At 41.7% G+C, this 12039-nt stretch overlaps 1 protein-coding gene across 5 annotated transcripts in view; it reads left to right on the top strand.

The window, feature by feature from the left end:
- Disp1 (dispatched RND transporter family member 1) overlaps nt 1-12039 on the top strand; it is a 148715-nt gene that overhangs the window by 44360 nt on the left and 92316 nt on the right. The window contains exon 2 of one of the 5 annotated variants that reach the window (XM_055609532.1): nt 5327-5414. The exons of the other annotated variants lie outside the window; for them this stretch is intronic. The gene's annotated coding sequence lies outside the window, so the exon portion shown is untranslated. The remainder of the gene's footprint in view (nt 1-5326; nt 5415-12039) is intronic. 5 annotated transcript variants of the gene reach the window in all.

Here is a 12039-nt window from a genome sequence, read left to right as displayed (position 1 = left end):
ACACACACACACACACACACACACACACACACACACACACACACACACACACTGCTATTACAGCACAATCTACTGGCTATAGTTCCAAACATATCTATGCACTTTTAGCCAGTTATGATTTTGTTTTCATTTTTAACTTTCAGTTGCCAACCCAGAAGAGGAGTGGGAAAGGAGCTGCATTGTGCTAGGGCCACTGAGGTTCAGACTTGACCTCGGTGGGAGCTGTCTTTGTCAGTTAAAGTGAAAACTATGTTCTTTCAGCATTTCCAGCCATAAGTGCAACAGAATACTTGTTTTAAAAGATACATAACAGACTTTATATTTAATCAAATTATGGAAGGCCAGTTTGAGTTAGAAAGTAGCATGAGGTACAGAGCCATAGATGTCCCCTGGTGATGGAAGAGGGCCCTGTTCCTTTTTCACAGTTGTATTTGTCTGGTACATGGTAGATATTCAGCAAAGATCTGCAGTGAATGAATCTCAGGAGCTTTTGTCTGACTTATTATTAATTAAAATGGGTTCTTCTCTCATACAATGACTAGCCACTTTACAGGTGAAGAAGCATAATCTGGAGATGGAATGGCTAAGATAGAAGAAGAGCCCCAAGTATTTTATGCTCATTTATCACTTGCTATATCTTTAAAGGGCCTTTTATTTTCAAGCTCTATAGTAGTTGGAACTAAGCCAAACATAATAATGTGAAATTTTTGTATGGACTGCTACAGTGGCTTGACCATTTATAGTTGTGATTTGCATATTCGTTGTTTGTAAACAGACAGTTATAATGTTCTCATGGAGGTACTTAAACAGTTGCTTTCTTGAGCTAATTTTGTTCCTTTATGTTGTTTTTACTGTTTCATTGTTTGACTTGTTGGTAACTTCCCTGCTGAGGGCTGTCATAACTTCAGTAATTGAACAGAGTATAGTGTAACTGACTTGAGTGTGAAGGGACTTCAGAAACTATCTTGCTGAAGCAATTCATTATTTAGAAGAAGAAATGGGCCTCCAAGCTGTTAAGTAACGTTGGCAACAAAGCTGGAAGAAGAGCCCAGGTTTCATGGTCTCTTGTCCAGTGTATCTTTGTTGTGAATAATTTACCTCTAAGTGACAAATAATATAAGAAGTCAGAGTTTAGGTGCAGATTTATTTAGGCAGTAATATATGATAAAAAATAGGACAATCAGGAGCAGGCTTAAAAATCAGTTACATTGGCTTTTCTTTCCTCCCAAGTGCTCAGTCACTGTGCCTGTTGAAGAGTAACGGGTTAGTGGGAAGGTGACCTAAGGAGAGGAGGACGCCTAGGCGGTCAGGGTGGGGGCACACATGAAGGATCTGAACTGCTCTGGGGTCAGGAAGAATGATTATGAGAGAATAGTGTGTCTGCGCCATGTGATGATCTTACGGGGCTGCAGACATGGGGTTAGCCCTGGTGCTGCTGATTGAAGGCGTAGCCAGGAGAGAAACAAAAGCCTAGTCATACAGTCCTAGGCATTGCTTTATGAAAAGAAGAACAGTGCCTAGCATATGTGGGCCTGTGTATGTATGCCTGCATATGTGTTTAAAGATTCCATTTGAATTGATTGAATGAGCCCAGAAGAGTCAGAGCAGTTATATATTGATACCTCAGGAATTAACATTTGGAAGATAAATTACCTTTTCTTTGGTAACTATATCATTTAATGTATTACATTCATGTATTACTTTTATTAAACAAAATGGAACTAAACAAAAATCCATTCATAGATTTTTCAGACCTAAGATCTTTTTAATTTTTAGAGTTTACAGGAGGGTCTTGCTCAGTGTCTGAGGCAGGCTTTTCCTGCACCCTCCTGCCTCAGCTTTCCACGTGCTAGGATTGAAAGTGTGCCCCACCCCTGTCCTTGCAGCTTATTTATGATTGTTTAAAAACTGGCCTTTAAACAGGATGGCAGATAATAGATTTTCCGATAGAAAAACCCAAATGATTCGTCCTCTGAGTCACTGTGCTCTGGGCATTTCTAACACACCGACTTTTAAAATGTTTTTCTTATTATTTCAGAAATCTCTTATGTTTAGCAGCAAACAAATTGAAGTTATATATTCATCGAATTTTTATATGTTTGTTTCCATATAAAATCAAGGCCAATAAATTCCCATAATCTCTTCGATTAGCTTAAGACTGGAACCATCCTACTGCTAGAAATGGATTATTACTGTATTTTCTAAGTCCCGAGTCTCTTGAGCTTTTAATAAGTTTAATAAATACTTTAATAAATACTCTTGTAATTTTCCAGTACTGGAGATCTTTAGTTCCAAGAAGTTGCATGTTTAATTTAAATAACAGATACTAATAAAAGAAAGAATATTTTTGGGAGTAAATATTGGCTGGGAGCATGTTAGTCACAGGTTTCACATAGCGCTAACAAAGCTGTTTTTCATAGAAAACTTAAAACTAGGCAATTTAAAAACTAAGGAAAGCACAAGTGATAATTTGTGCTGGGGTGAGAAAACAAATTCCTATTTCTTTTTCTGGTTAAGGCATGTGTTTTACTATTAACTCCTTGAGGCTATTTTTTTCATTGTAGTAGCATCACCTTAATATTTATAGTTTGTAACCAGGTCTTACAATTAAACGCCGCATTCTAATTTTATTTATAGTTATTAACTGCATGTGCACATGATGTGTGTGTGTGGGAGGGGACGCATGCCATGTTTCCCCGTGGAGGTCAGAGGGCAGCTTTGATGGAGTCAGTTCTCTCCTAATACCGTTACATGTTTCGAGGTTCAACTTAGGTCACTAGGCTTATACAACAGGCAGCTTTACATGCTGAGCCATCTCACCAGCCTGACACTACATCTTAGCAAGAGAAGCCTTCCTCTCCAAGGAGCTAGTAAAGCTTGCAGAAACCTGTAAGAAGGGTCTGCTGTGAAGGCTCAGAATGTGAAGATTCGTCGATTTCAGCAATAAGAGAACAAAGCAGATTGCACATGGTGAGAGGGTTTGATGCACTGCTGAATCTTTCCTAGCTTTTGAATAAATTCATTAAAGTTAGCCTTCAAGAAGAATTCTGACCACCTGTATGGCTACTGCTAAGTTTTAATTGAAAATTAGGTCACCCTGGTTGACTGCTGCTGTTGTTGGTGAGGAGAGCATAGAAGATAGGGCTTCCTGGCTTGTAATGCAGTTCAGCTGCTGGGTCATCTAGCTTGTTAAGCCTTAAGTCACAGAGGGCCTTACTTTCTTCTTTTAAAATAGTGTCCTCATTTAAGGCTGTATATGCAGTTGCATGTTTTCTGTATATAGCTTGAGGATTTTAAACTTAAAATGTGCTATGAATTATTTTGACTGTTTTCTCTTTTTCCTTTTGTGGTAGGAGCTGAAAGACCAAACAGAAGTGGCTGATGCCTTTCTGGACATCTGAGGGACAAATATTAATTTAGTTAGAAATATGGTACTAACAAGCATTTTTTAGAAATAGTACCAACAGGCATTTGTTAGAAAGAGGGCTGTTAAAAGCGCTTGGACTCTTGCTTTTGACCAGTTTCGTTGTTTGGTTGAGGTGGTTGTCTTGTGTATCCTGGACTGGATTTGGGCTCCTGGCAGTCCCATTGCCTCAGGCTTCCTGAGTGCTGAGACAGAGGTACATGGCACCATGCTTGGCAGGCCCTTGATGGTGGAGGATTTGTTCTTGCTATTAAATTTTAGGATTTGTTCATGATTTTAATATTTTTTTCTAGAAGAAAAATATGTGAAGACAGCCAGGAAAATTCCAGAAGTAGCAGGTGAAATACCTGCTGAAGATGGCAAAAATGGAGTATTGATAATATGTGCTTCTTTGGGCAGTCATGAGGAGTAAAGGGCATAATTTATTTAAAATTCTTGGTGTAGTGACTGACACAGAAATTATTTAATGTTTTTGTATATGATGTATGTGTGTTTGTATATTTGCATATGTGAACACACGCTATGGCACACCCAGAGAACAATCTTGGCATTGGCCTTTTTTGAGATGGGGTCTCCTTATTGTTTGCCCCTCTGTTGATCCTTTTTGGCTGTTAACTACCATGTATGTCTTTCTTCTGTAAACATGAGATTATTTTGTAATACAGGTGGTTTGTTTTTTTCTGACACAGTCGATGCCTAGAAGAGTGAGCCAATAATGAGAAGTTTAATAGCGCTGTAAATGGATGCATGCTATTGTCTCTAAGCATCCCTGGTGACTGAGCTAACCAATGATATTCCTACCCTGCTTCCGTCGACGTGCTTAGCAGGTGACCGCAGTCTTTTGTTCTTTGTACTGTGATGGGCTCAGACAGCACTTGCGCAAGGTGTGCCATCCACAAGGCTCCAGACTGCTAGTTGGGCTGTGATCTCTTGGCAGTTGGGAGTTCGCTGGTGTGGGCATCTCACTGAGGGAGATCCTGCCTTTCCCTCTCTTTCCACTCTGTGGGTTTGTATTCCTGCAGTTAGAGGAAAGGACTGAGTCAGTTAGCCTGGGCTTTGAAAATAGTTTTACAAAAGAACAAACCCCAAATTCTATTGGTCATACTTAAGGAATGTTGAAGTCCTAGTGGACTGTTATGAAAAGTGAGAATGTGTGGGTGACAGGGGTTGACATTGTCTGAAACTACTGGTTCAAAAATGGAAGCCAGAGGTCCGCCCACCTGGTTCATCTGGGCTAAAAAAGAGTTCCAGGGCAGCCTGAGCTCCATAGTGAGAACTCATGTTAAATAAAACAGGCAGCAGCAACAGCTCCCTCCTCCTGGCATTCCTGCCTCACTTCCCCAACCAAAACATAAAGATGAAGAAATACCTCCTGTGGCTGAGGCAGAAATATGGCAAGTTAGAGGCCATCTGGAGCTCCATAACGAAGCCCTGTGTGGGGTAGGAGTGGAGGAACGCAGCGGCCCTTCCTTAGGCCTGTTTTTATAACTGGTGCCCTGTTGATGGAAACTTGTTTCTCTCTCTCTCCTTCCACCCCTGCTTCTGAATAAAGAATGCTGCAACACGTGCCCTTGTATACACCAATTTAACAAAATTTTATGTTTAGTTGTGGTGTAAACTCCAGCAGCAATGGGTGTTTAGATGAAAGGATTTTAAAGGGTTCATTGATGGTTGTTAGTAGCTGTAACTGTCCTGTAGAGAGGCTTCCCAGTTACACTACCAGGTAAAACTACATTGTCTCACTTTTATTGGCACCAGTGTTTGATTGGAACAAAGTTTTGTTATGAGTAAGCTATTGTGAACTCACCATTAACTTTATAAGTTGTTTGTCCACATTTTCTGACACATTTAGTTCTCGATCCGTAGTTCTCTGCTTCTAACCAGCAATCTTGTGATATGTAGGTTGGCTCCAAGCTGCTCAACCCGTGGCTACAGAAGCCTTAAGATTGAGGGCTGCAGAGAGGAGCTGTGCCCTGGGGGTGGCATTAAGGTGAGTCTTGTGACCCTCCCAGCCAAGGTGTCCGTCCATGTGGAGGGTAGGGGTTGATCACTTGCCACATTACGGAAAAGCATTTCTGTAAACATAAACCATTATAAAAATATAATGTTACATGCTACATAAGCTTAGTTTCTTTTGAGAGCAACTTTCAGATGTCTAATTCTTTAAATGCAGGGTCTCACTGTGTATCCCTGGCTGGGCCGGGGCTCTCTGTGTAGACCAGGCTGTCCTTGAACTCACATCATCCACCGCTATCCCCAGCCTCTTAAACAGATCTCTAAGATCTCTGTAATCCTAATTAATTTATAGGAAAGCAGGGCATGCTTTTTAGTGTTAATGGTACGATTTTGTGTGTAAGGAGGTTATGTGTACATCCTTGGGTTTTGGCACATAAGTAAAGGGAGCACATTCATTAACCACGCTCACGGCAGCTTGTGTGTTTGCTTTGCCCTCTCCTCTTGGGCAGCTTGTCTGTCCTGGCATAGATTTGGGTCTCTGGGCTTTTACTTTAGACTGAAATGGGTCCTATCCTGATACTGCAGTGTCTGCTCTAAGCTTTGTTTAGTCTTCTTTAGAAGTGTGACAGTGTGACATTCGGCTTGGCTCGTTACCTGTCTGAGGCTGCAGTGGAATATTTTTACTTTGCTTTGCTTTTTCTTGAGATCACAGGACATAATGTTGAGTTGCTTTAAACCTCCAAATGCCAGCTTATCACACTTGAGAATGTTTGGTGTTGATTAGCAAGTGAAGCACAGCCCTGTGATGTGAGGGGATCTGGCAGAGGTGAAGTGAATGAGCCTCATTTGGAATTGAGTAACCTGTGTGATATTACGCAGGACTGATAAAGAAATGTTAGAATAATTATATATCTGTCTTTGTAGATTATGAAGAATGCTCTAAATTTTAAGAAAATATATTTTGAAACGAGGCCATTTTATCTTGTTTGGCTGGCCTTGAACTCTTTATTTCAAGTAATACTTTCTCAGTCTCCAAAATAGGTGTCCCGCAGCCATGCTCTAGTATGCCAGAACAAAATAATTTTCCACGTCCTAAAACTTACAGACGAAATAAGATTAAAAGCAAGCTAGTAAATCTCCAATGTTGGCAGAAATGACAATGCTACCTACATTGTTAAAAACATAGATTGACAACAGAAGTATGTATCTGTATGATACAGTGTTAGGAAGGAACATTTTTGTTTGCATTTATTTTTTTTCCTTTTTTAAAAAATTATTTATTCATTTTACATCAGTTTGTAGATCCCTCACTCCTCCCAGTCTGACCCTCCCTCTGTTTCCCCTAACCACCTTCCCCAACAACTCAGGGAAGGGTAGCCTCCAACCACCCACTCCAACATATCCAGTTGTATCAGGACTGAGCACATCCTCTTCCACTGTGGCCTGACAAGGTAGCTCAACCAGGGGAAAGTGATCAAAGAGCCTGCAAGAGTCCATGCCTGAGACAGCCCCCATTCTCCTTACTAGGACACACATGTGAGGACTGGGATGCCCATCAGCTACGTATGTGTAGGTGGCTAAGGTATAGTCCATGCATGGTCCTTGGTTGGTGCTTCAGGCTCCACAGGCTCCCCTGGGCTGTGGTTAATTGGCTCTGTTGGTCTTCTTGTGGAGCTCCTGTTCTCTCTAGGTCCTTCTGTCCTTCCCCCAACTCATCCATAAGGCTCCCTGTGCTCCACCCAATGATTAGTTTTGGGTCTCTACATTTGTGTCCATCAGCTGCAGGGTGGAGCAACTCGGAGGACAGCTATGGTAGGCTCTCATCTGTAAGCCGAGCAGAGTATTGTTAATCATGTCGGGTTGAGTCTCAGGTTGGGCCCATCATTGGTTGGACATTCCCTCAATCTCCACTCTTTTTTTCCCTATACATCTTGTAGACTGAGTAAATTTTGGGTTGAAGTTTTTGTGGGTGAGCTGGTGTTCCCCTTCCTTCACTAGGAGTCATGTCTACTTAGAAGGTGGCCTCTTTAGTCTCCATGACCCCTGTTACTAGGAGTCTCAGCTTAGTTCACACCCTTATCCTCCCAGGAACCTGCCCTGCCACAGGCCTCCAGCTTGTCACAGAGAAGTCCCCACCCAAGGTTTCTCTTCTCTCCACAAGCCCTCTGTGTTCCCACCCTAGCTCTTCCCAGGTCTAATGCTGACTCTCATTTCTCTCCATTTATAAAGCCTATTTTGGGTGGTTGTTTTGATGGCAGTAGGATTAGAGCAGGACTATACTCAGTGATGTGTTGGAAACAGAAACATGAGGAAAAGACCAGGAATATATTCAGTGAGATGCTAAGGGGAGCTGTGTGCTTCAGGATGTTGGTCCTGTGTGGTCCAGTTTTTCTTCAGTGTGCATGGGCTTTTGTAATAATAATAAAACAAAAAACAGTGAGCACTATTTACTTAAAATTGTCTCTTTAGTGACCTTTCGATGCTAGGGAATGGGATCTAACAGGCCTTGGACAGAGCTTCATTTCTTGTGGGAAGGCTGTTTATCACAGGGAAGAATTTTGAATTTCCCACAGAGGGGGCAGTGAGTTCCTGTTTCATGGAACTTACTAAGATGGTGCAGTGGGAAGCACAGCTCCTGTGTGCAGTCTCCTCAGATGTGACGTCTGAAAGAAAATGTTCTGTCTACAGCAAAATGAGTTTTAATTGGCTTGAGGAAGCTTTTAGGCTCCTATTTATTACTAAAGTGTAGTTTGTTGATACCCTGTAAGGGCTGTTGACTAGTCACATGTCAGTTGCTCATGCTGGTGGGTGTTCTCCTTCCCACTGTTCCCTGCAGCCTTGACAGCTATGCCTCATAATGGATTTATTGACAAAAATCTTTTGGTACTGTTTCTGGTTATAAAGTCATCACCACAATATTTTCAGTTGTTCGATTTCTTGAAGGTTTCTACAGAACATTTATGCCCTTAGCTGTAGTTTAAAGGCAAACAACTGTTTTATTAATATTTAGTTCTAGATTTTGGAGAAGACGTATACTATCTTCTTACTTTAAAAATCAACATGGTGAGACAAATTACTGAGTGGATGCGTTCATGTGCATGTTTGTGTCTCTCTGTGCCTATGTGTCTATACATAATACTCAAAGCATTTACAAAGGAACACAGCCTGGGTCAACAAAAAGGGGACCTTTGAGGTGGAGGGGCATGTAGACTTGAGTAGTTAACATTTTAAAAATAGCAGGTATTTCCTTTCCTGTAGGATTGAAGTTTTCACAGATCCTTTAAGAAGTGTCTAGGAACACACAAGGATCTACCATGTGATGTGGATTTGGAGACCTGTTAGGTTGTTACTTTTTCGTTATTCCTGTTTACCTCAGGTGGTTTAAGTTGTGAGGGAATCACGAGTAAAGGAAGTCTGCATCAAAAACTAATCACATTGTGTGTCAATATTAAGATTCAGTGTCTCAGTGTGGCTCTTTGGGTGAGAAAGCTGCTGCGCTGCTGAGACCACCCGTGATTTGTGCTACAAAGGGGCTTGCTTTCTCCCTGCCAGCTGTAATCCGGGAATGGCAAATATTTAGAAGAATTCCAGCACAGCGATGGAGGGGAAAGTCATGATACCTCTCCTGTCTGCTCTAGATTTGAACATATCTCTGCCTAAAGAAGAAACACTGCAGGTTTCTGTGGATTAGTTTACAGGGACTGAGGTTCCGCCATCAGAGCTTCATGACAGGGAAGAATGCACCCCCTGTGCTTCCTCTGATCTATTTGTGAAGGGTCCTATTTCTGTATTATAGTCACATCCTATTTCTCTGGCTTGTTTCCCATGAAATTGACAAAATAATGAAAGTATTAGAGTATTTTATAATTGAGTGTTATATAGTCTATATCAAACATATTCATAATCTCTGTCCCAGTAATTTTGAACATGAAAATTTACCCTGAGAAAATAATTTAGAACCTCTACCTTCCTAGGTGTACATATGTAAAAAATATTAGAAATATTTTTTTTGTTTTCCAGATTTTTCAAAGCAAAGATCATCATTGTTTAGAGACAAAGTGTATACAGCTTATACAAGAACGTAAGAATAGTTGCAGAGACACAAGCAGCCACAGGCTGCACATGATTATAAATGTGCTGTGGCTGTTGGACATAGACACGTTCAGTGTGAGCTCTTGAATATTTATTCCACAGGTTATGATACACTAGTTTGTTGTTGAGGGGGGCTGTTAAGTTCTCCTTTGAGACCTTGTGACCTTCTGCATTTTCTTTTGAGTGTTTCCATACTTCAAGGCACCAAAAGTTGCATTTTTATCTCCCTCAGGCAAGAGCTACAAGGACTCTGTTTTCGTTGATTGAAGACTGCTATTAGAGACCAAGGTTCTGGTCTTGTGTGTTCTTGCTATGTGGACAGTATTGCTTTCAGTCCCATTGAGTGAGCAGAGCTAGGAATTGCAACACACCTGTACACACTTTATTTTCGTTATTTACCGTCACCTTCACACATATATTTAGCATTCCGAGTTTCACCTTTCATTCCAGTGCGACAATATAAGGCTTTATGAACCTTCCGCCTTTTTTATTTTAAACTTTTATTAATTACACTTTATTCATTTTGTATCCCCCCATAAACCCCTCACTCCTCCCCTCCCAATCCCACCTTCCCTGCCCCTTCTTCACGCATGCCCCTCCCCAAGTCCACTGATGGGGGAGGCCCTCTTCTCCTTCCTTCTGATCCTAGTCTATCAGATCTCATCAGGAGTGGCTGCATTGTCATCTTCTGTGGCCTGGTAAGGCTGCTCCACCCCAAGGGGAGGTGATCAAAGAGCAGGCAATCAGTTTATGTCAGAGGCCGTTCCTGTTCCCATTACTATGGAACCCACTTGGACACTGAACTGCCATGGGCTACATCTGTACCTTCTGCCTTTTTATTTATAATTTCTTTCTTCAGCAGTAAGGAGTGTGGTGCTTATTACTTGATGTATTTACTTACCTTTTAGAGTATGTTTAGAAAGCAATGGTTTCCCACTGAGACAACTGTGCTCCTCAGGACAGTTATGAGTCCTGGGGAGTATTTTAGATGTCAGGGTTGGAAAGGGCCTCATCGCATCTGGAGGTCAAGGTTGCTCCTGTACACCATCACAACAGTGAATGGCATGGTCCAGAATGGCAGTGTGTGAGCCATGCACGGAGCCATGCCTGTAGCCCTGCACCTGGGAATCTGTGGCTATGAGGCCAGAATACACTGTGCAGTGAGGCTCCTCCCTCCTCTATAAAAAAGAAAGAAGAAGATAGAATGCCAGAGGCGTTCATTTGAGACACCAAGTAGCTCCAGTGTTGTTAGGTTATACCCTGTGAAAACTGAATTGCTAATTAGAACATAGTATTTGCGTGCAGTTCATTTTCTTTCATCTTACAGTATACAGTCCAGCAATTTTAATTAACATTGCTTGGGTCCTTCACCCCTCTCAATTTGATGTACTAGTCAACTATAATATAGTTAGGATTATTTGTTTCCTTTGTATTGGGCTTTTGATCCATCTTAGTTTTGTCTTACTTTTGTATGTTGTTGCAGATGTGAAATATGGGGTCAAGGGTCAAAAAAAATTCTATTCAAAGAAGAGGGAAGCTATTGCTTGAAAAACTTCATGGAGCTCTGCCCTAGTCTGTGGGTTCTAGAACCAGCACTGACTTTTAAGTTAGTCATTCACTAGGTATAGAAGAGTGGAGAAGCTGTTTTCCAGTTCCTACCTGTAGGGATTATTGTGAGGCTGAGCAAAATACCCAGGAAGCACCTGCGATAATGCCTGCATCAGAGTGACAGAGGAGTCACCTCGGATTTATTTAGCAAACACTAATTATGTTGCTAATGTGTACTGAGGCACTGGCTCTTTCCTAGTGGGAAAAATTAACATTGTTGTGGCTTTGAGCTGGTCTTTTGTTAGTGGTTTGGGAGTAGTTTATAGAAAGTACAGAGTTTGTTTCTTATAATTGATAGTGCAACGCGAGAGGCTAAGGCTAAAAGAAGTGATGACTAAAGCTTTTCTGTAGAAAGAAGTGTGTATTTCTGTGTCAAGATGCCTGATGTAGGTTACTTATTAGAGAAGGGAGTTTTGTTTAGTTCACAGTTTGGGAGAGCCAGAGGCTAGCTCAGTGCCTGGCTACGTAATACGGTGGGGAGAGTGGTGGAAGCATGGTCAGAGGCAAACGGGTAGATCCCAGGCTAGGAATGACAGATGGGGGATGCCAGCATCCCCCTCTTGCCCAGGTCTCACTCTCCAGCACCGTCTGATCTGGAACTCGATATATAGAACAGGCTGGCCTTGGACTCACAGAGATGGGCCAAGGTCACTATGCTGGCTTGAGGAAAAAAAATAGACATTAAGATGATGAAATGCTCACATGTCTATGTTTACAGCACTGCTATTGAATTTGAATGTGCATGTGAATTCCCCGAGAGTCACTCTTAGAAGCAGATTCAGAGTGAAGATCTGAGGGGGCCTGAGAATGGCATTCACACTGTGACAAGGGTTTATGGAACCAGCTTTGGAATCTACTCTATAGCTATGGACTTAGTTCTCCCACTTGGGAGATACGTGACTGATGTCATGAGCTATCAACTGCGCTCACTGTGCCTGTTGTCCCTTGAAATGTTAGCT

The sequence above is a fragment of the Psammomys obesus genome, unplaced genomic scaffold (genome assembly GCF_907164565.1).
Source record: "Psammomys obesus unplaced genomic scaffold, mPsaObe1.curated_primary_1811, whole genome shotgun sequence".
NCBI classification, from domain to species: Eukaryota; Metazoa; Chordata; class Mammalia; order Rodentia; family Muridae; genus Psammomys; species Psammomys obesus.
Note: the sequence above shows the minus strand (reverse complement) of the source record. Positions and strands in the feature narration are given on the sequence as shown.